Genomic DNA, 21,164 nt, shown 5'->3' on the forward strand with positions numbered 1-21,164 from the left:
GTGGAGAAAAGTGTCTGGGCCTCAACATGCAATCCCCACAAATTTCTCAAGTTATCAGGCGCTTGCAGGCCCCCGGGGACCAAAATACAGGGAAAATGCGGGGTTGATTGGAGGCTAGCAGCCCTTCCAGGGCGCGTGAGGGATATCAGCTGTGGGGCAGGTTGACTCACCTTCCTCCAGCCACTGCCAGAGGGGCATTTGAAACTGTACGTTTGCGTCATTGCTTGCTTGCTTGCTTGCTTTTCCACACGGCCAGAGAAGGGTGCACCGTTCCCGGCGGCACTGCAATGCCAGGTCGATGCGTGGAGTGAACGGGGCAAGCCCCTTTTTCAGCTCCCAGTTCTAAAAATCCGTTTAATATGTTTGTCCTCGGGTAGAGGACATATCAGATATTAAACTGATAAGAACAGATACTACACTTGATCTTAGCCAAAAGGCCGAGAAGCGATGGGCCCAAAGTGTCTGGCGTTCCAGCCAGGCTCTTGGCACAAATCTCGCTGGTCGCGGTTGGCTGCTTTTGACATGAGCGGAGCAATGGCTGCTTTTCACCACCTCCGCCCACCTCCCCATTCCTGACCTCGACAGCTGTTTGACTTTTCACAAACTCAAAGGGCTCAGCCATACGGCAGAGCCTGCCAAAAATAGCTTAAACTCATTGGTGTTCCTCTCCACGGAAGTCTTTAGTAAAAGGCGAAAGACTTGTGCGTGATGAAGAGAAACCAGAGTCAGTACAGGCCTCTCCTCAAGAGCGGCCGAGGACCCCATTGGTCCCAGTCACCGCCCTCACGGTAGCCTTCTCTTAGCTTGCCAAATCCCCGCCCCCTCCCCATGTTGTCACGGGCTCTAGCCAATCGGGCTGTGGAGAAAAGTGTCTGGGCCTCAACATGCAATCCCCACAAATTTCTCAAGTTATCAGGCGCTTGCAGGCCCCCGGGGACCAAAATACAGGGAAAATGCGGGGTTGATTGGAGGCTAGCAGCCCTTCCAGGGCGCGTGAGGGATATCAGCTGTGGGGCAGGTTGACTCACCTTCCTCCAGCCACTGCCAGAGGGGCATTTGAAACTGTACGTTTGCGTCATTGTTTGCTTGCTTGCTTGCTTGCTTGCTTTTCCACACGGCCAGAGAAGGGTGCACCGTTCCCGGCGGCACTGCAATGCCAGGTCGATGCGTGGAGTGAACGGAGCAAGCCCCTTTTTCAGCTCCCAGTTCTAAAAATCCGTTTAATATGTTTGTCCTCGGGTAGAGGACATATCAGATATTAAACTGATAAGAACAGATTTTTTTTTTTTTTTTTCGAAAAGATTTATTGACACTCATTTCAAGTTTTTTTCAAAGAAGGTTTACATCTTGAGATACAAAGGGTACATTATAATCACAACAATATGATAAATAGTTGTAAAACCATTGTTTGTTTGTTTTGTTTTTTTAAAACATTAAAAACAAATATTTCAAGGGGTTTTACATGTTGTCAAACATAAAATCCATCTCACAAATGAAAACCATGGAGTGTCCCAAATCTTTAAAAAGGGAGTGCATTGGTTTAAAACTTCTCTTCTTTCTAATTTTGTGCAGGAGCAGAATGAGTCCCTACCCAGGGTCACTCATTCCGCTCCCCCAAACATTTGGTCTCTCGGGATCCTGTCGTGGTGCTCAGAGGAGATCCTCACCCTGTTGCTCCTTCCCACCTGCCTCACCCGGAGAGCCAGGCCGCCGCTGCTTTGACCTTTTCATGTGTGGCTCCGGCTCCTTCGTCCGAATGGGCACAGAGGCGATGCTTCTTTGTGGCTGTGTCCTAGGCCTGCCGCCTACAGCCATCCGGATCACAGCCACGGGGGGGATCTGCATGTGCTTCCTTACCAGCAAGTTTCTGGAGGTCCATATGGCGTCTTTGATGGCGGCTAGGGTGAGCCACATCTGGGCAAAGTCATCGTTCTTCAGTGTTTTTTGGCTCACCCCATACAGCACCAGTTGTGCTGTAAGGACCTCCCTTGCTGGCAAGTACGGGAATTGCAAGGAGCCGGCCATTGCCCACTGGTCTACGGCAGCGCTGCACTCCCAGAGCAAATGCCTCACCGACTCTGGCGCGCCACAACCGGGTCGGGGGCAGGTTGAGCGTGTTGACATGCCCCGGGAGTGCATGACGGACCTGACTGGGAGAATCTCATGAGCCACCATCCATGACAGGTCCCGGAGTCTGTTTGGAAGAGCGGAATGGTTCACGTTGCGCCAAACTGTTGAGGGCTCGCCAAATGCGAGCCCGCGCACTGGACTCACTGGCTCCTGCTCCTGCACAACAGAGATCAGAGAACGGTGGTTGGTTAAAATATGCAGCTCCTCCTGCTCCAGTTTAAAATGCTTTAAAAACGTCGGGATAAAAGCATAGGCTGGTGGCAGGCTAAAAGACACGGGTACTTTAAGATCTGTAGGTAAAATCTTCAATCGTCTGAGGTACGATCCCATCCAGAAACGTGTCATGGCTGTAGTTTTGGGGTTTCCGGATGGGTCTGTGGCTTGTTTGAGGTGTAGTGCGGTGTATCGGCTTCCTAAAAACAAGTACAGGTCAGGCACTCCTTTTCCTCCTTTCTCTTTTGGCCTTTTCATGACCTCCCTCCTCAGTCTCTCCCACTTGGAGCCCCACAGGAAATAAAAGATGGCTCGCTCCAGATCTAAAAGCACTCTCCTAGGTGGGATAAAAACAGAACTGATGAGTAAAAGCAAAGGTAAAATCACCGCTTTGATGATTAAAACCTTTCCTTCAATAGTCAGTCCTCTAAGTCCCCAATATCCTAGTCTTTGTTTTACTTTCCCTACCACGTCTGGCCAATTTGTTGTTCCTTCTCCCTCCCTGTCAAATTTGATCCCCAGTATTTTTTGGTCAGTCTGGGTCACAGTCAAAGGGAGTCCTGTCATCTCAGTCGCTGTCCACGGTCCATAAAATTGGGCTTGGGTCTTGTTTTTGTTCAACTTTGACCCAGAAGCCTGTCCAAACCAGTCAGTCAAGTCCAGCGTCCTGTTGACGGATAAAAGGTCGGTGCATAAAATGTTCACGTCGTCCATGTATAAAATACACTTGGTGTCCAGTCCCCCGCTCCCCGGTACTCCCAACCCATTGATTCGTTGATCCCTTCTCAAGATCTGTGCCAGCGGTTCTATACATGTTATGTATAGGAGGGCAGATAACGGACAACCCTGACGGACACCGCAGTTAATATCGACTGCTTTTGTCAAATGCCCGTTAATCACAAATTTGCTGGTAATGTCCCGATACAGCAATCCCACCCAAGCTAGAAACCTTTCTGGGAACCCCATTTTTTGCAGTACCTTGAAAAGGTACTGGTGCGAGACCCGATCGAAGGCTTTCTCAAAATCTAAATTTAGGACTACTAGCCGGATGTTTCTGTCTCTCGCGTAACAGATGGTGTCTCGGATCAGTACCAGGCTGTCGGTGATCTTCCTCCCTGGGATGGCACAGCCTTGATCCGGGTGAATCACCCCCTTTAAAAACAAGGACATACGTGAGGCTAAAAGTTTGCTAAAAAGTTTACAATCAAGGTTTAAAAGTGCGATAGGTCTCCAGTTCATCAGGTCGGTCTTGTCTTTGTTTTTGTGCAGTAGAGTCACTATCCCTACTCTAAAACTGTCAGGAAGTCGGTCTAGGTGCTCAAAGTCTTTAAAAACATCGATCAAATCAGGTGCTAAAATGTCCCAAAAGGTCAAATAAAATTCCAAGGGAAGTCCATCCTGTCCTGGGGACTTCCCTTTTTTAAAACTTGACAAACATTTATTTAACTCTAGAATGGTAAAATCTTGGGTTAAAAGCACACTGTCTTTTACTTTTTTATCGATGGATTTTAAAACTTCATTCATAGTGTCTATTCTAATGGGCTTTTCTTTATACAATTCTACGTAAAAATTTTCCACAATCTGTTTAATTTCTTCGATATTCTCTGTTATGCACCCGTTTTCCTTTTTTAGTTTTAAAATGGTCCCCCCTTTACTAACAATTTTCTTAAAAAAATACCTGGTGCACTTCTCACCCTCCTCTATTTCCCGTTCCCTGCTCCTTAAAATGACACCCTTGCTTTTAATTTCAGCTAAAACCGACATCTCTGATTTGATTTCTCTAATTTCTTCATTAAAATCCATTCCATTTTGGTTGAGGTTAAAATAGCGCTGTAGTCGCTTCTGCAGTCCCATCATGCGTCTGTTCTCCTTGCCCTTTCTTTTTTTGCCTGCCTGTCTGAAAAAAGTCTGGGTCTTTCCCTTCACCATCTCCCACCAGTGTGCTCGTGTATCGTACATGTCTTGAAGGGTCTGCCACTCTCGGTACTGCTCCCTGTACTGCTGAACTAGATGTTGATCTTCAAGCAGGGAGCAGTTGAGTTTCCACAGACCACTTCCAAAAGTCACACCTGAAGAGAGTGAAAGGGTGCAGGAGAGCATCAGGTGGTCAGAAAAGAAAACAGGGGTCAATCTAGCATCGGTCGGCGGGCAGTCCCGTGTGAAAATAAAATCTATGCGAGAGGCTCTGGTGCCATCACCACTGAACCAGGTGAAGCCCTCCTCTCTGGGATGCATGGTTTTAAAACAGTCTTGTAGTTTAAAATCCCTGCATATGCCCTGTAATAAAACCGATGTTTTGTCAATTTTAAAATCTTCCCCTGTTCTTTTTCTATCTTTTCGACTTAAAATACAGTTAAAATCACCTCCTAAAACTAATGGCACTCTCCCTAGCATGTGGGACTGCAGGTCTTCTAAAAGGTCATACCTGTCATTTTTGTCGTTAAAGCCATAAATATTGAGAAGGTTAAAATCCTGTCCCATAAAGGTCAAGTGTGCTAAAAGTGCCCTACCGTCTCTCACCACAGTGCTACCCTTCACCAGAACCTGAGGGTTTTTTATTAAAATGGCCACTCCATCGTTCTTATTTTGGTTTGATCCGCTCCATATCGATGTCTGTGGCCACATCTCCTCCCACTGTCGGTAGTGTTTTAAAAACGGTATGCCACATTCCTGCATTAAAAACACATCTGACTTTGTAGAATTAAGAAAGGATAAAACACTCTGGGCTCTAACTCTCGACTTCTCACATTGATGGTTGAGAAGGTGAGTGTCATGAGTATGATTAAAAACAACAGGTATGAAATTTTAAAAACACTAAATAGAGGTTTAAGATGCTAAAATATCTTTTTTTTTTTAAAAAAAAGGCAGTTAGACTATTTCTTGTGAACGGGGCTCCTCCTTCACTTCAACAGGTGATGAAGGAGGGAGTTGAGCTCCATTCCCCCGTCGGACTCTGGGGGTTGGCCTTTGACGCAAGGCTGCATTTAGCTTGGAGTCCTTAGGGGTTGATTGTAGAGCTACTGTCAGGAAAGAGACTTCATTTGGTGAATTGGAGGGGAAGACTCTGGGCTCCTCCACAGATGAACTGTCTGAGAGAGTCCCAACTCTTCCCCTCTTCTCTGAGGCTACAGGAGACTCAGAGGACAATTCCGATGCAAGTCTCTTTGTTTGCTGGGCATCGGGGAGGGGGGCATCCTCACTATTTTCAGGTGGTTGAAAATCTTCCATTTCTGAACTAGCTCCGCCCACTTCCTGCATCTCCCCATCCTCCTCTCCACTCTCCATTGATGGGGCTGTTGCAGGCCCCTCCCCCTCTCCCGCCTCACATGATCCCTCCTCTCCAATCACAGTATCTGGCGGGAGATTTGAATTTTCCTGCCCAGCCTCTTCAACCTGCTCTTTTTCTTTTTGTCCTCCATTTTGTTCATTGGCTTTTGCTGCCTTTAGTTTGTTGGCAAACGATTTGGGGCAAGCTCTGAAGAGATGATTTGTTTCTCCACAAAGGTTGCACTTCCTGCCATTGGTGCACTCCTCAAAAGTGTGCCCAATTTCTCTACACTTTCCGCAAAAGGTTTTTGCGCACGCTTCTACCAGGTGCCCATGCTCACCGCACTTGCGGCAGAGCTTGGGCTGACCTTGGTAGTGGATGTAGCCCCTGTTTTCACCCAGAACTATCATTGACGGCAGATGTTTCAGGCCTTGGAAGCCCTGGGGGTCCTGCCATTGTTGAATGGGGACCCTCCAAGCGCAATTCCAGATGCCGTCCTCATCTCTCACTTTGGTAGCCTGGCCTTTAACAGTGCAGTATCTCCCCAGCCATATACAAATGTCTTCTGCATTCACTGTCTCATTAAACATTCTGACAATGACTGTTTTCAATGCATTATCAGTCAGTTTTTCAACAACAAATGCAGAAAACTGGGGTTTCACAGACTCAAATCTTGTCCAAAATTCTCTCAAGATAGCCGCAGACTGGAAGCTTACATCAAAACCTTTATTTAATGGTAGGGTCAAAATACAATTCAAATCGTTTGCTGTGAATTTCAAAGCCTGTTGGATTAGCTTCCTGGAGAAATCTAGCCTTGACATCTCCAGGAGCTTTCCATCCTTTTCTTTAAACTTAAAACGGACGCTGTGGTGCCTCCGCATGTTGGCATGGGTGGCCGACATGGTGGAGGCACCACAAGCTAAAAGGATCTAAAATCAGTAAAAAACTTACAATGGACAAAAAAACAATGAACAATAAATAAGTAAATACAATTAAAAATATAAAAAGGAAAAAAATCTAAAAACGTACTTACCTTTTCAAGTTTTGGCCTGGACAAGGTGTTGAATCCGGCAGAGCGCAGGTAAGAGATTCTCTGGGCCAATGAATTCCTATTTGTTTAAGATATGCAACCACAGAAAAGTTGCACAACTTTAAACAAGGAATGTAGACAATTTCCTCCCAAGAGCTGGTTTAACTCAGAGCCACAACAGGCAAGAATTTAACCATCAAAAGGAGGCGACCGCAGTCTTAGCCAAAAGGCCGAGAAGCGATGGGCCCAAAGTGTCTGGCGTTCCAGCCAGGCTCTTGGCACAAATCTCGCTGGTCGCGGTTGGCTGCTTTTGACATGAGCGGAGCAATGGCTGCTTTTCACCACCTCCGCCCACCTCCCCATTCCTGACCTCGACAGCTGTTTGACTTTTCACAAACTCAAAGGGCTCAGCCATACGGCAGAGCCTGCCAAAAATAGCTTAAACTCATTGGTGTTCCTCTCCACGGAAGTCTTTAGTAAAAGGCGAAAGACTTGTGCGTGATGAAGAGAAACCAGAGTCAGTACAGGCCTCTCCTCAAGAGCGGCCGAGGACCCCATTGGTCCCAGTCACCGCCCTCACGGTAGCCTTCTCTTAGCTTGCCAAATCCCCGCCCCCTCCCCATGTTGTCACGGGCTCTAGCCAATCGGGCTGTGGAGAAAAGTGTCTGGGCCTCAACATGCAATCCCCACAAATTTCTCAAGTTATCAGGCGCTTGCAGGCCCCCGGGGACCAAAATACAGGGAAAATGCGGGGTTGATTGGAGGCTAGCAGCCCTTCCAGGGCGCGTGAGGGATATCAGCTGTGGGGCAGGTTGACTCACCTTCCTCCAGCCACTGCCAGAGGGGCATTTGAAACTGTACGTTTGCGTCATTGTTTGCTTGCTTGCTTGCTTTTCCACACGGCCAGAGAAGGGTGCACCGTTCCCGGCGGCACTGCAATGCCAGGTCGATGCGTGGAGTGAACGGGGCAAGCCCCTTTTTCAGCTCCCAGTTCTAAAAATCCGTTTAATATGTTTGTCCTCGGGTAGAGGACATATCAGATATTAAACTGATAAGAACAGATTTTTTTTTTCTTTCGAAAAGATTTATTGACACTCATTTCAAGTTTTTTTCAAAGAAGGTTTACATCTTGAGATACAAAGGGTACATTATAATCACAACAATTTGATAAATAGTTGTAAAACCATTGTTTGTTTTTTTTAAAACATTAAAAACAAATATTTCACGGGGTTTTACATGTTGTCAAACATAAAATCCATCTCACAAATGAAAACCATGGAGTGTCCCAAATCTTTAAAAGGGAGTGCATTGGTTTAAAACTTCTCTTCTTTCTAATTTTGTGCAGGAGCAGAGTGAGTCCCTACCCAGGGTCACTCATTCCGCTCCCCCAAACATTTGGTCTCTCGGGATCCTGTCGTGGTGCTCAGAGGAGATCCTCACCCTGTTGCTCCTTCCCACCTGCCTCACCCGGAGAGCCAGGCCGCCGCTGCTTTGACCTTTTCATGTGTGGCTCCGGCTCCTTCGTCCGAATGGGCACAGAGGCGATGCTTCTTTGTGGCTGTGTCCTAGGCCTGCCGCCTACAGCCATCCGGATCACAGCCACGGGGGGGATCTGCATGTGCTTCCTTACCAGCAAGTTTCTGGAGGTCCATATGGCGTCTTTGATGGCGGCTAGGGTGAGCCACATCTGGGCAAAGTCATCTTTCTTCAGTGTTTTTTGGCTCACCCCATACAGCACCAGTTGTGCTGTAAGGACCTCCCTTGCTGGCAAGTACGGGAATTGCAAGGAGCCGGCCATTGCCCACTGGTCTACGGCAGCGCTGCACTCCCAGAGCAAATGCCTCACCGACTCTGGCGCGCCACAACCGGGTCGGGGGCAGGTTGAGCGTGTTGACATGCCCCGGGAGTGCATGACGGACCTGACTGGGAGAATCTCATGAGCCACCATCCATGACAGGTCCCGGAGTCTGTTTGGAAGAGCGGAATGGTTCACGTTGCGCCAAACTGTTGAGGGCTCGCCAAATGCGAGCCCGCGCACTGGACTCACTGGCTCCTGCTCCTGCACAACAGAGATCAGAGAACGGTGGTTGGTTAAAATATGCAGCTCCTCCTGCTCCAGTTTAAAATGCTTTAAAAACGTCGGGATAAAAGCATAGGCTGGTGGCAGGCTAAAAGACACGGGTACTTTAAGATCTGTAGGTAAAATCTTCAATCGTCTGAGGTACGATCCCATCCAGAAACGTGTCATGGCTGTAGTTTTGGGGTTTCCGGATGGGTCTGTGGCTTGTTTGAGGTGTAGTGCGGTGTATCGGCTTCCTAAAAACAAGTACAGGTCAGGCACTCCTTTTCCTCCTTTCTCTTTTGGCCTTTTCATGACCTCCCTCCTCAGTCTCTCCCACTTGGAGCCCCACAGGAAATAAAAGATGGCTCGCTCCAGATCTAAAAGCACTCTCCTAGGTGGGATAAAAACAGAACTGATGAGTAAAAGCAAAGGTAAAATCACCGCTTTGATGATTAAAACCTTTCCTTCAATAGTCAGTCCTCTAAGTCCCCAATATCCTAGTCTTTGATTTACTTTCCCTACCACGTCTGGCCAATTTGTTGTTCCTTCTCCCTCCCTGTCAAATTTGATCCCCAGTATTTTTTGGTCAGTCTGGGTCACAGTCAAAGGGAGTCCTGTCATCTCAGTCGCTGTCCACGGTCCATAAAATTGGGCTTGGGTCTTGTTTTTGTTCAACTTTGACCCAGAAGCCTGTCCAAACCAGTCAGTCAAGTCCAGCGTCCTGTTGACGGATAAAAGGTCGGTGCATAAAATGTTCACGTCGTCCATGTATAAAATACACTTGGTGTCCAGTCCCCCGCTCCCCGGTACTCCCAACCCATTGATTCGTTGATCCCTTCTCAAGATCTGTGCCAGCGGTTCTATACATGTTATGTATAGGAGGGCAGATAACGGACAACCCTGACGGACACCGCAGTTAATATCGACTGCTTTTGTCAAATGCCCGTTAATCACAAATTTGCTGGTAATGTCCCGATACAGCAATCCCACCCAAGCTAGAAACCTTTCTGGGAACCCCATTTTTTGCAGTACCTTGAAAAGGTACTGGTGCGAGACCCGATCGAAGGCTTTCTCAAAATCTAAATTTAGGACTACTAGCCGGATGTTTCTGTCTCTCGCGTAACAGATGGTGTCTCGGATCAGTACCAGGCTGTCGGTGATCTTCCTCCCTGGGATGGCACAGCCTTGATCCGGGTGAATCACCCCCTTTAAAAACAAGGACATACGTGAGGCTAAAAGTTTGCTAAAAAGTTTACAATCAAGGTTTAAAAGTGCGATAGGTCTCCAGTTCATCAGGTCGGTCTTGTCTTTGTTTTTGTGCAGTAGAGTCACTATCCCTACTCTAAAACTGTCAGGAAGTCGGTCTAGGTGCTCAAAGTCTTTAAAAACATCGATCAAATCAGGTGCTAAAATGTCCCAAAAGGTCAAATAAAATTCCAAGGGAAGTCCATCCTGTCCTGGGGACTTCCCTTTTTTAAAACTTGACAAACATTTATTTAACTCTAGAATGGTAAAATCTTGGGTTAAAAGCACACTGTCTTTTACTTTTTTATCGATGGATTTTAAAACTTCATTCATGGTGTCTATTCTAATGGGCTTTTCTTTATACAATTCTACGTAAAAATTTTCCACAATCTGTTTAATTTCTTCGATATTCTCTGTTATGCACCCGTTTTCCTTTTTTAGTTTTAAAATGGTCCCCCCTTTACTAACAATTTTCTTAAAAAAATACCTGGTGCACTTCTCACCCTCCTCTATTTCCCGTTCCCTGCTCCTTAAAATGACACCCTTGCTTTTAATTTCAGCTAAAACCGACATCTCTGATTTGATTTCTCTAATTTCTTCATTAAAATCCATTCCATTTTGGTTGAGGTTAAAATAGCGCTGTAGTCGCTTCTGCAGTCCCATCATGCGTCTGTTCTCCTTGCCCTTTCTTTTTTTGCCTGCCTGTCTGAAAAAAGTCTGGGTCTTTCCCTTCACCATCTCCCACCAGTGTGCTCGTGTATCGTACATGTCTTGAAGGGTCTGCCACTCTCGGTACTGCTCCCTGTACTGCTGAACTAGATGTTGATCTTCAAGCAGGGAGCAGTTGAGTTTCCACAGACCACTTCCAAAAGTCACACCTGAAGAGAGTGAAAGGGTGCAGGAGAGCATCAGGTGGTCAGAAAAGAAAACAGGGGTCAATCTAGCATCGGTCGGCGGGCAGTCCCGTGTGAAAATAAAATCTATGCGAGAGGCTCTGGTGCCATCACCACTGAACCAGGTGAAGCCCTCCTCTCTGGGATGCATGGTTTTAAAACAGTCTTGTAGTTTAAAATCCCTGCATATGCCCTGTAATAAAACCGATGTTTTGTCAATTTTAAAATCTTCCCCTGTTCTTTTTCTATCTTTTCGACTTAAAATACAGTTAAAATCACCTCCTAAAACTAATGGCACTCTCCCTAGCATGTGGGACTGCAGGTCTTCTAAAAGGTCATACCTGTCATTTTTGTCGTTAAAGCCATAAATATTGAGAAGGTTAAAATCCTGTCCCATAAAGGTCAAGTGTGCTAAAAGTGCCCTACCGTCTCTCACCACAGTGCTACCCTTCACCAGAACCTGAGGGTTTTTTATTAAAATGGCCACTCCATCGTTCTTATTTTGGTTTGATCCGCTCCATATCGATGTCTGTGGCCACATCTCCTCCCACTGTCGGTAGTGTTTTAAAAACGGTATGCCACATTCCTGCATTAAAAACACATCTGACTTTGTAGAATTAAGAAAGGATAAAACACTCTGGGCTCTAACTCTCGACTTCACACTTCTCACATTGATGGTTGAGAAGGTGAGTGTCATGAGTATGATTAAAAACAACAGGTATGAAATTTTAAAAACACTAAATAGAGGTTTAAGATGCTAAAATATCTTTTTTTTTTTAAAAAAAAAAAAGGCAGTTAGACTATTTCTTGTGAACGGGGCTCCTCCTTCACTTCAACAGGTGATGAAGGAGGGAGTTGAGCTCCATTCCCCCGTCGGACTCTGGGGGTTGGCCTTTGACGCAAGGCTGCATTTAGCTTGGAGTCCTTAGGGGTTGATTGTAGAGCTACTGTCAGGAAAGAGACTTCATTTGGTGAATTGGAGGGGAAGACTCTGGGCTCCTCCACAGATGAACTGTCTGAGAGAGTCCCAACTCTTCCCCTCTTCTCTGAGGCTACAGGAGACTCAGAGGACAATTCCGATGCAAGTCTCTTTGTTTGCTGGGCATCGGGGAGGGGGGCATCCTCACTATTTTCAGGTGGTTGAAAATCTTCCATTTCTGAACTAGCTCCGCCCACTTCCTGCATCTCCCCATCCTCCTCTCCACTCTCCATTGATGGGGCTGTTGCAGGCCCCTCCCCCTCTCCCGCCTCACATGATCCCTCCTCTCCAATCACAGTATCTGGCGGGAGATTTGAATTTTCCTGCCCAGCCTCTTCAACCTGCTCTTTTTCTTTTTGTCCTCCATTTTGTTCATTGGCTTTTGCTGCCTTTAGTTTGTTGGCAAACGATTTGGGGCAAGCTCTGAAGAGATGATTTGTTTCTCCACAAAGGTTGCACTTCCTGCCATTGGTGCACTCCTCAAAAGTGTGCCCAATTTCTCTACACTTTCCGCAAAAGGTTTTTGTGCACGCTTCTACCAGGTGCCCATGCTCACCGCACTTGCGGCAGAGCTTGGGCTGACCTTGGTAGTGGATGTAGCCCCTGTTTTCACCCAGAACTATCATTGACGGCAGATGTTTCAGGCCTTGGAAGCCCTGGGGGTCCTGCCATTGTTGAATGGGGACCCTCCAAGCGCAATTCCAGATGCCGTCCTCATCTCTCACTTTGGTAGCCTGGCCTTTAACAGTGCAGTATCTCCCCAGCCATATACAAATGTCTTCTGCATTCACTGTCTCATTAAACATTCTGACAATGACTGTTTTCAATGCATTATCAGTCAGTTTTTCAACAACAAATGCAGAAAACTGGGGTTTCACAGACTCAAATCTTGTCCAAAATTCTCTCAAGATAGCCGCAGACTGGAAGCTTACATCAAAACCTTTATTTAATGGTAGGGTCAAAATACAATTCAAATCGTTTGCTGTGAATTTCAAAGCCTGTTGGATTAGCTTCCTGGAGAAATCTAGCCTTGACATCTCCAGGAGCTTTCCATCCTTTTCTTTAAACTTAAAACGGACGCTGTGGTGCCTCCGCATGTTGGCATGGGTGGCCGACATGGTGGAGGCACCACAAGCTAAAAGGATCTAAAATCAGTAAAAAACTTACAATGGACAAAAAAACAATGAACAATAAATAAGTAAATACAAATAAAAATATAAAAAGGAAAAAAATCTAAAAACGTACTTACCTTTTCAAGTTTTGGCCTGGACAAGGTGTTGAATCCGGCAGAGCGCAGGTAAGAGATTCTCTGGGCCAGTGAATTCCTATTTGTTTAAGATATGCAACTACAGAAAAGTTGCACAACTTTAAACAAGGAATGTAGACAATTTCCTCCCAAGAGCTGGTTTAACTCAGAGCCACAACAGGCAAGAATTTAACCATCAAAAGGAGGCGACCGCAGTCTTAGCCAAAAGGCCGAGAAGCGATGGGCCCAAAGTGTCTGGCGTTCCAGCCAGGCTCTTGGCACAAATCTCGCTGGTCGCGGTTGGCTGCTTTTGACATGAGCGGAGCAATGGCTGCTTTTCACCACCTCCGCCCACCTCCCCATTCCTGACCTCGACAGCTGTTTGACTTTTCACAAACTCAAAGGGCTCAGCCATACGGCAGAGCCTGCCAAAAATAGCTTAAACTCATTGGTGTTCCTCTCCACGGAAGTCTTTAGTAAAAGGCGAAAGACTTGTGCGTGATGAAGAGAAACCAGAGTCAGTACAGGCCTCTCCTCAAGAGCGGCCGAGGACCCCATTGGTCCCAGTCACCGCCCTCACGGTAGCCTTCTCTTAGCTTGCCAAATCCCCGCCCCCTCCCCATGTTGTCACGGGCTCTAGCCAATCGGGCTGTGGAGAAAAGTGTCTGGGCCTCAACATGCAATCCCCACAAATTTCTCAAGTTATCAGGCGCTTGCAGGCCCCCGGGGACCAAAATACAGGGAAAATGCGGGGTTGATTGGAGGCTAGCAGCCCTTCCAGGGCGCGTGAGGGATATCAGCTGTGGGGCAGGTTGACTCACCTTCCTCCAGCCACTGCCAGAGGGGCATTTGAAACTGTACGTTTGCGTCATTGTTTGCTTGCTTGCTTGCTTGCTTGCTTGCTTTTCCACACGGCCAGAGAAGGGTGCACCGTTCCCGACGGCACTGCAATGCCAGGTCGATGCGTGGAGTGAACGGAGCAAGCCCCTTTTTCAGCTCCCAGTTCTAAAAATCCGTTTAATATGTTTGTCCTCGGGTAGAGGACATATCAGATATTAAACTGATAAGAACAGATTTTTTCTTTCGAAAAGATTTATTGACACTCATTTCAAGTTTTTTCAAAGAAGGTTTACATCTTGAGATACAAAGGGTACATTATAATCACAACAATATGATAAATAGTTGTAAAACCATTGTTTGTTTGTTTGTTTTTTTTTTTTTAAAACATTAAAAACAAATATTTCAAGGGGTTTTACATGTTGTCAAACATAAAATCCATCTCACAAATGAAAACCATGGAGTGTCCCAAATCTTTAAAAAGGGAGTGCATTGGTTTAAAACTTCTCTTCTTTCTAATTTTGTGCAGGAGCAGAGTGAGTCCCTACCCAGGGTCACTCATTCCGCTCCCCCAAACATTTGGTCTCTCGGGATCCTGTCGTGGTGCTCAGAGGAGATCCTCACCCTGTTGCTCCTTCCCACCTGCCTCACCCGGAGAGCCAGGCCGCCGCTGCTTTGACCTTTTCATGTGTGGCTCCGGCTCCTTCGTCCGAATGGGCACAGAGGCGATGCTTCTTTGTGGCTGTGTCCTAGGCCTGCCGCCTACAGCCATCCGGATCACAGCCACGGGGGGGATCTGCATGTGCTTCCTTACCAGCAAGTTTCTGGAGGTCCATATGGCGTCTTTGATGGCGGCTAGGGTGAGCCACATCTGGGCAAAGTCATCTTTCTTCAGTGTTTTTTGGCTCACCCCATAGAGCACCAGTTGTGCTGTAAGGACCTCCCTTGCTGGCAAGTACGGGAATTGCAAGGAGCCGGCCATTGCCCACTGGTCTACGGCAGCGCTGCACTCCCAGAGCAAATGCCTCACCGACTCTGGCGCGCCACAACCGGGTCGGGGGCAGGTTGAGCGTGTTGACATGCCCCGGGAGTGCATGACGGACCTGACTGGGAGAATCTCATGAGCCACCATCCATGACAGGTCCCGGAGTCTGTTTGGAAGAGCGGAATGGTTCACGTTGCGCCAAACTGTTGAGGGCTCGCCAAATGGGAGCCCGCGCACTGGACTCACTGGCTCCTGCTCCTGCACAACAGAGATCAGAGAACGGTGGTTGGTTAAAATATGCAGCTCCTCCTGCTCCAGTTTAAAATGTTTTAAAAACGTCGGGATAAAAGCATAGGCTGGTGGCAGGCTAAAAGACACGGGTACTTTAAGATCTGTAGGTAAAATCTTCAATCGTCTGAGGTACGATCCCATCCAGAAACGTGTCATGGCTGTAGTTTTGGGGTTTCCGGATGGGTCTGTGGCTTGTTTGAGGTGTAGTGCGGTGTATCGGCTTCCTAAAAACAAGTACAGGTCAGGCACTCCTTTTCCTCCTTTCTCTTTTGGCCTTTTCATGACCTCCCTCCTCAGTCTCTCCCACTTGGAGCCCCACAGGAAATAAAAGATGGCTCGCTCCAGATCTAAAAGCACTCTCCTAGGTGGGATAAAAACAGAACTGATGAGTAAAAGCAAAGGTAAAATCACCGCTTTGATGATTAAAACCTTTCCTTCAATAGTCAGTCCTCTAAGTCCCCAATATCCTAGTCTTTGTTTTACTTTCCCTACCACGTCTGGCCAATTTGTTGTTCCTTCTCCCTCCCTGTCAAATTTGATCCCCAGTATTTTTTGGTCAGTCTGGGTCACAGTCAAAGGGAGTCCTGTCATCTCAGTCGCTGTCCACGGTCCATAAAATTGGGCTTGGGTCTTGTTTTTGTTCAACTTTGACCCAGAAGCCTGTCCAAACCAGTCAGTCAAGTCCAGCGTCCTGTTGACGGATAAAAGGTCGGTGCATAAAATGTTCACGTCGTCCATGTATAAAATACACTTGGTGTCCAGTCCCCCGCTCCCCGGTACTCCCAACCCATTGATTCGTTGATCCCTTCTCAAGATCTGTGCCAGCGGTTCTATACATGTTATGTATAGGAGGGCAGATAACGGACAACCCTGACGGACACCGCAGTTAATATCGACTGCTTTTGTCAAATGCCCGTTAATCACAAATTTGCTGGTAATGTCCCGATACAGCAATCCCACCCAAGCTAGAAACCTTTCTGGGAACCCCATTTTTTGCAGTACCTTGAAAAGGTACTGGTGCGAGACCCGATCGAAGGCTTTCTCAAAATCTAAATTTAGGACTACTAGCCGGATGTTTCTGTCTCTCGCGTAACAGATGGTGTCTCGGATCAGTACCAGGCTGTCGGTGATCTTCCTCCCTGGGATGGCACAGCCTTGATCCGGGTGAATCACCCCCTTTAAAAACAAGGACATACGTGAGGCTAAAAGTTTGCTAAAAAGTTTACAATCAAGGTTTAAAAGTGCGATAGGTCTCCAGTTCATCAGGTCGGTCTTGTCTTTGTTTTTGTGCAGTAGAGTCACTATCCCTACTCTAAAACTGTCAGGAAGTCGGTCTAGGTGCTCAAAGTCTTTAAAAACATCGATCAAATCAGGTGCTAAAATGTCCCAAAAGGTCAAATAAAATTCCAAGGGAAGTCCATCCTGTCCTGGGGACTTCCCTTTTTTAAAACTTGACAAACATTTATTTAACTCTAGAATGGTAAAATCTTGGGTTAAAAGCACACTGTCTTTTACTTTTTTATCGATGGATTTTAAAACTTCATTCATGGTGTCTATTCTAATGGGCTTTTCTTTATACAATTCTACGTAAAAATTTTCCACAATCTGTTTAATTTCTTCGATATTCTCTGTTATGCACCCGTTTTCCTTTTTTAGTTTTAAAATGGTCCCCCCTTTACTAACAATTTTCTTAAAAAAATACCTGGTGCACTTCTCACCCTCCTCTATTTCCCGTTCCCTGCTCCTTAAAATGACACCCTTGCTTTTAATTTCAGCTAAAACCGACATCTCTGATTTGATTTCTCTAATTTCTTCATTAAAATCCATTCCATTTTGGTTGAGGTTAAAATAGCGCTGTAGTCGCTTCTGCAGTCCCATCATGCGTCTGTTCTCCTTGCCCTTTCTTTTTTTGCCTGCCTGTCTGAAAAAAGTCTGGGTCTTTCCCTTCACCATCTCCCACCAGTGTGCTCGTGTATCGTACATGTCTTGAAGGGTCTGCCACTCTCGGTACTGCTCCCTGTACTGCTGAACTAGATGTTGATCTTCAAGCAGGGAGCAGTTGAGTTTCCACAGACCACTTCCAAAAGTCACACCTGAAGAGAGTGAAAGGGTGCAGGAGAGCATCAGGTGGTCAGAAAAGAAAACAGGGGTCAATCTAGCATCGGTCGGCGGGCAGTCCCGTGTGAAAATAAAATCTATGCGAGAGGCTCTGGTGCCATCACCACTGAACCAGGTGAAGCCCTCCTCTCTGGGATGCATGGTTTTAAAACAGTCTTGTAGTTTAAAATCCCTGCATATGCCCTGTAATAAAACCGATGTTTTGTCAATTTTAAAATCTTCCCCTGTTCTTTTTCTATCTTTTCGACTTAAAATACAGTTAAAATCACCTCCTAAAACTAATGGCACTCTCCCTAGCATGTGGGACTGCAGGTCTTCTAAAAGGTCATACCTGTCATTTTTGTCGTTAAAGCCATAAATATTGAGAAGGTTAAAATCCTGTCCCATAAAGGTCAAGTGTGCTAAAAGTGCCCTACCGTCTCTCACCACAGTGCTACCCTTCACCAGAACCTGAGGGTTTTTTATTAAAATGGCCACTCCATCGTTCTTATTTTGGTTTGATCCGCTCCATATCGATGTCTGTGGCCACATCTCCTCCCACTGTCGGTAGTGTTTTAAAAACGGTATGCCACATTCCTGCATTAAAAACACATCTGACTTTGTAGAATTAAGAAAGGATAAAACACTCTGGGCTCTAACTCTCGACTTCACACTTCTCACATTGATGGTTGAGAAGGTGAGTGTCATGAGTATGATTAAAAACAACAGGTATGAAATTTTAAAAACACTAAATAGAGGTTTAAGATGCTAAAATATCTTTTTTTTTAAAAAAAAAAGGCAGTTAGACTATTTCTTGTGAACGGGGCTCCTCCTTCACTTCAACAGGTGATGAAGGAGGGAGTTGAGCTCCATTCCCCCGTCGGACTCTGGGGGTTGGCCTTTGACGCAAGGCTGCATTTAGCTTGGAGTCCTTAGGGGTTGATTGTAGAGCTACTGTCAGGAAAGAGACTTCATTTGGTGAATTGGAGGGGAAGACTCTGGGCTCCTCCACAGATGAACTGTCTGAGAGAGTCCCAACTCTTCCCCTCTTCTCTGAGGCTACAGGAGACTCAGAGGACAATTCCGATGCAAGTCTCTTTGTTTGCTGGGCATCGGGGAGGGGGGCATCCTCACTATTTTCAGGTGGTTGAAAATCTTCCATTTCTGAACTAGCTCCGCCCACTTCCTGCATCTCCCCATCCTCCTCTCCACTCTCCATTGATGGGGCTGTTGCAGGCCCCTCCCCCTCTCCCGCCTCACATGATCCCTCCTCTCCAATCACAGTATCTGGCGGGAGATTTGAATTTTCCTGCCCAGCCTCTTCAACCTGCTCTTTTTCTTTTTGTCCTCCATTTTGTTCATTGGCTTTTGCTGCCTTTAGTTTGTTGGCAAACGATTTGGGGCAAGCTCTGAAGAGATGATTTGTTTCTCCACAAAGGTTGCACTTCCTGCCATTGGTGCACTCCTCAAAAGTGTGCCCAATTTCTCTACACTTTCCGCAAAAGGTTTTTGTGCACGCTTCTACCAGGTGCCCATGCTCACCGCACTTGCGGCAGAGCTTGGGCTGACCTTGGTAGTGGATGTAGCCCCTGTTTTCACCCAGAACTATCATTGACGGCAGATGTTTCAGGCCTTGGAAGCCCTGGGGGTCCTGCCATTGTTGAATGGGGACCCTCCAAGCGCAATTCCAGATGCCGTCCTCATCTCTCACTTTGGTAGCCTGGCCTTTAACAGTGCAGTATCTCCCCAGCCATATACAAATGTCTTCTGCATTCACTGTCTCATTAAACATTCTGACAATGACTGTTTTCAATGCATTATCAGTCAGTTTTTCAACAACAAATGCAGAAAACTGGGGTTTCACAGACTCAAATCTTGTCCAAAATTCTCTCAAGATAGCCGCAGACTGGAAGCTTACATCAAAACCTGTATTTAATGGTAGTGTCAAAATACAATTCAAATCGTTTGCTGTGAATTTCAAAGCCTGTTGGATTAGCTTCCTGGAGAAATCTAGCCTTGACATCTCCAGGAGCTTTCCATCCTTTTCTTTAAACTTAAAACGGACGCTGTGGTGCCTCCGCATGTTGGCATGGGTGGCCGACATGGTGGAGGCACCACAAGCTAAAAGGATCTAAAATCAGTAAAAAACTTACAATGGACAAAAAAACAATGAACAATAAATAAGTAAATACAATTAAAAATATAAAAAGGAAAAAAATCTAAAAACGTACTTACCTTTTCAAGTTTTGGCCTGGACAAGGTGTTGAATCCGGCAGAGCGCAGGTAAGAGATTCTCTGGGCCAATGAATTCCTATTTGTTTAAGATATGCAACTACAGAAAAGTTGCACAACTTTAAACAAGGAATGTAGACAATTTCCTCCCAAGAGCTGGTTTAACTCAGAGCCACAACAGGCAAGAATTTAACCATCAAAAGGAGGCGACCGCAGTCTTAGCCAAAAGGCCGAGAAGCGATGGGCCCAAAGTGTCTGGCGTTCCAGCCAGGCTCTTGGCACAAATCTCGCTGGTCGCGGTTGGCTGCTTTTGACATGAGCGGAGCAATGGCTGCTTTTCACCACCTCCGCCCACCTCCCCATTCCTGACCTCGACAGCTGTTTGACTTTTCACAAACTCAAAGGGCTCAGCCATACGGCAGAGCCTGCCAAAAATAGCTTAAACTCATTGGTGTTCCTCTCCACGGAAGTCTTTAGTAAAAGGCGAAAGACTTGTGCGTGATGAAGAGAAACCAGAGTCAGTACAGGCCTCTCCTCAAGAGCGGCCGAGGACCCCATTGGTCCCAGTCACCGCCCTCACGGTAGCCTTCTCTTAGCTTGCCAAATCCCCGCCCCCTCCCCATGTTGTCACGGGCTCTAGCCAATCGGGCTGTGGAGAAAAGTGTCTGGGCCTCAACATGCAATCCCCACAAATTTCTCAAGTTATCAGGCGCTTGCAGGCCCCCGGGGACCAAAATACAGGGAAAATGCGGGGTTGATTGGAGGCTAGCAGCCCTTCCAGGGCGCGTGAGGGATATCAGCTGTGGGGCAGGTTGACTCACCTTCCTCCAGCCACTGCCAGAGGGGCATTTGAAACTGTACGTTTGCGTCATTGCTTGCTTGCTTGCTTGCTTTTCCACACGGCCAGAGAAGGGTGCACCGTTCCCGGCGGCACTGCAATGCCAGGTCGATGCGTGGAGTGAACGGGGCAAGCCCCTTTTTCAGCTCCCAGTTCTAAAAATCCGTTTAATATGTTTGTCCTCGGGTAGAGGACATATCAGATATTAAACTGATAAGAACAGATACTACACTTGATCTTAGCCAAAAGGCCGAGAAGCGATGGGCCCAAAGTGTCTGGCGTTCCAGCCAGGCTCTTGGCACAAATCTCGCTGGTCGCGGTTGGCTGCTTTTGACATGAGCGGAGCAATGGCTGCTTTTCACCACCTCCGCCCACCTCCCCATTCCTGACCTCGACAGCTGTTTGACTTTTCACAAACTCAAAGGGCTCAGCCATACGGCAGAGCCTGCCAAAAATAGCTTAAACTCATTGGTGTTCCTCTCCACGGAAGTCTTTAGTAAAAGGCGAAAGACTTGTGCGTGATGAAGAGAAACCAGAGTCAGTACAGGCCTCTCCTCAAGAGCGGCCGAGGACCCCATTGGTCCCAGTCACCGCCCTCACGGTAGCCTTCTCTTAGCTTGCCAAATCCCCGCCCCCTCCCCATGTTGTCACGGGCTCTAGCCAATCGGGCTGTGGAGAAAAGTGTCTGGGCCTCAACATGCAATCCCCACAAATTTCTCAAGTTATCAGGCGCTTGCAGGCCCCCGGGGACCAAAATACAGGGAAAATGCGGGGTTGATTGGAGGCTAGCAGCCCTTCCAGGGCGCGTGAGGGATATC

The 21,164-nt window shown here is 46.9% G+C and overlaps 8 non-coding genes and 2 pseudogenes across 8 annotated transcripts; all 10 read right to left on the reverse strand.

The window, feature by feature from the left end:
- Window positions 1-257: 257 nt before the first annotated feature.
- Window positions 258-449, reverse strand: LOC139618813 (U2 spliceosomal RNA). The gene has a single exon (XR_011689822.1). It is a non-coding gene; the product is annotated as a U2 spliceosomal RNA (small nuclear RNA).
- A 164-nt stretch (window positions 450-613) lies between these two features.
- LOC139618978 (U5 spliceosomal RNA) lies at window positions 614-728 on the reverse strand. Its single transcript, XR_011689982.1, has one exon. It is a non-coding gene; the product is annotated as a U5 spliceosomal RNA (small nuclear RNA).
- Window positions 729-1,123: 395 nt separating this feature from the next.
- Window positions 1,124-1,305, reverse strand: LOC139619664 (U2 spliceosomal RNA). The gene has a single exon (XR_011690646.1). It is a non-coding gene; the product is annotated as a U2 spliceosomal RNA (small nuclear RNA).
- Window positions 1,306-7,047: 5,742 nt separating this feature from the next.
- On the reverse strand, window positions 7,048-7,162 carry LOC139618980 (U5 spliceosomal RNA). The gene has a single exon (XR_011689983.1). It is a non-coding gene; the product is annotated as a U5 spliceosomal RNA (small nuclear RNA).
- A 387-nt stretch (window positions 7,163-7,549) lies between these two features.
- On the reverse strand, window positions 7,550-7,728 carry LOC139619657 (U2 spliceosomal RNA; annotated as a pseudogene).
- Window positions 7,729-13,472: 5,744 nt separating this feature from the next.
- LOC139618981 (U5 spliceosomal RNA) lies at window positions 13,473-13,587 on the reverse strand. The gene has a single exon (XR_011689984.1). It is a non-coding gene; the product is annotated as a U5 spliceosomal RNA (small nuclear RNA).
- A 399-nt stretch (window positions 13,588-13,986) lies between these two features.
- LOC139619831 (U2 spliceosomal RNA) lies at window positions 13,987-14,161 on the reverse strand (annotated as a pseudogene).
- Window positions 14,162-19,914: 5,753 nt separating this feature from the next.
- Window positions 19,915-20,029, reverse strand: LOC139618982 (U5 spliceosomal RNA). Its single transcript, XR_011689985.1, has one exon. It is a non-coding gene; the product is annotated as a U5 spliceosomal RNA (small nuclear RNA).
- A 387-nt stretch (window positions 20,030-20,416) lies between these two features.
- On the reverse strand, window positions 20,417-20,608 carry LOC139618824 (U2 spliceosomal RNA). The gene has a single exon (XR_011689833.1). It is a non-coding gene; the product is annotated as a U2 spliceosomal RNA (small nuclear RNA).
- Window positions 20,609-20,772: 164 nt separating this feature from the next.
- Window positions 20,773-20,887, reverse strand: LOC139618983 (U5 spliceosomal RNA). Its single transcript, XR_011689986.1, has one exon. It is a non-coding gene; the product is annotated as a U5 spliceosomal RNA (small nuclear RNA).
- Between the last annotated feature and the right edge of the window lie 277 nt (window positions 20,888-21,164).

The sequence above is a fragment of the Trachinotus anak genome, unplaced genomic scaffold, assembly GCF_046630095.1.
Source record: "Trachinotus anak isolate AG129_WGS33_773 ecotype Australia unplaced genomic scaffold, CSIRO_AGI_Tana_v1 ptg000003l, whole genome shotgun sequence".
In the NCBI taxonomy this organism is placed as follows: Eukaryota; Metazoa; Chordata; class Actinopteri; order Carangiformes; family Carangidae; genus Trachinotus; species Trachinotus anak.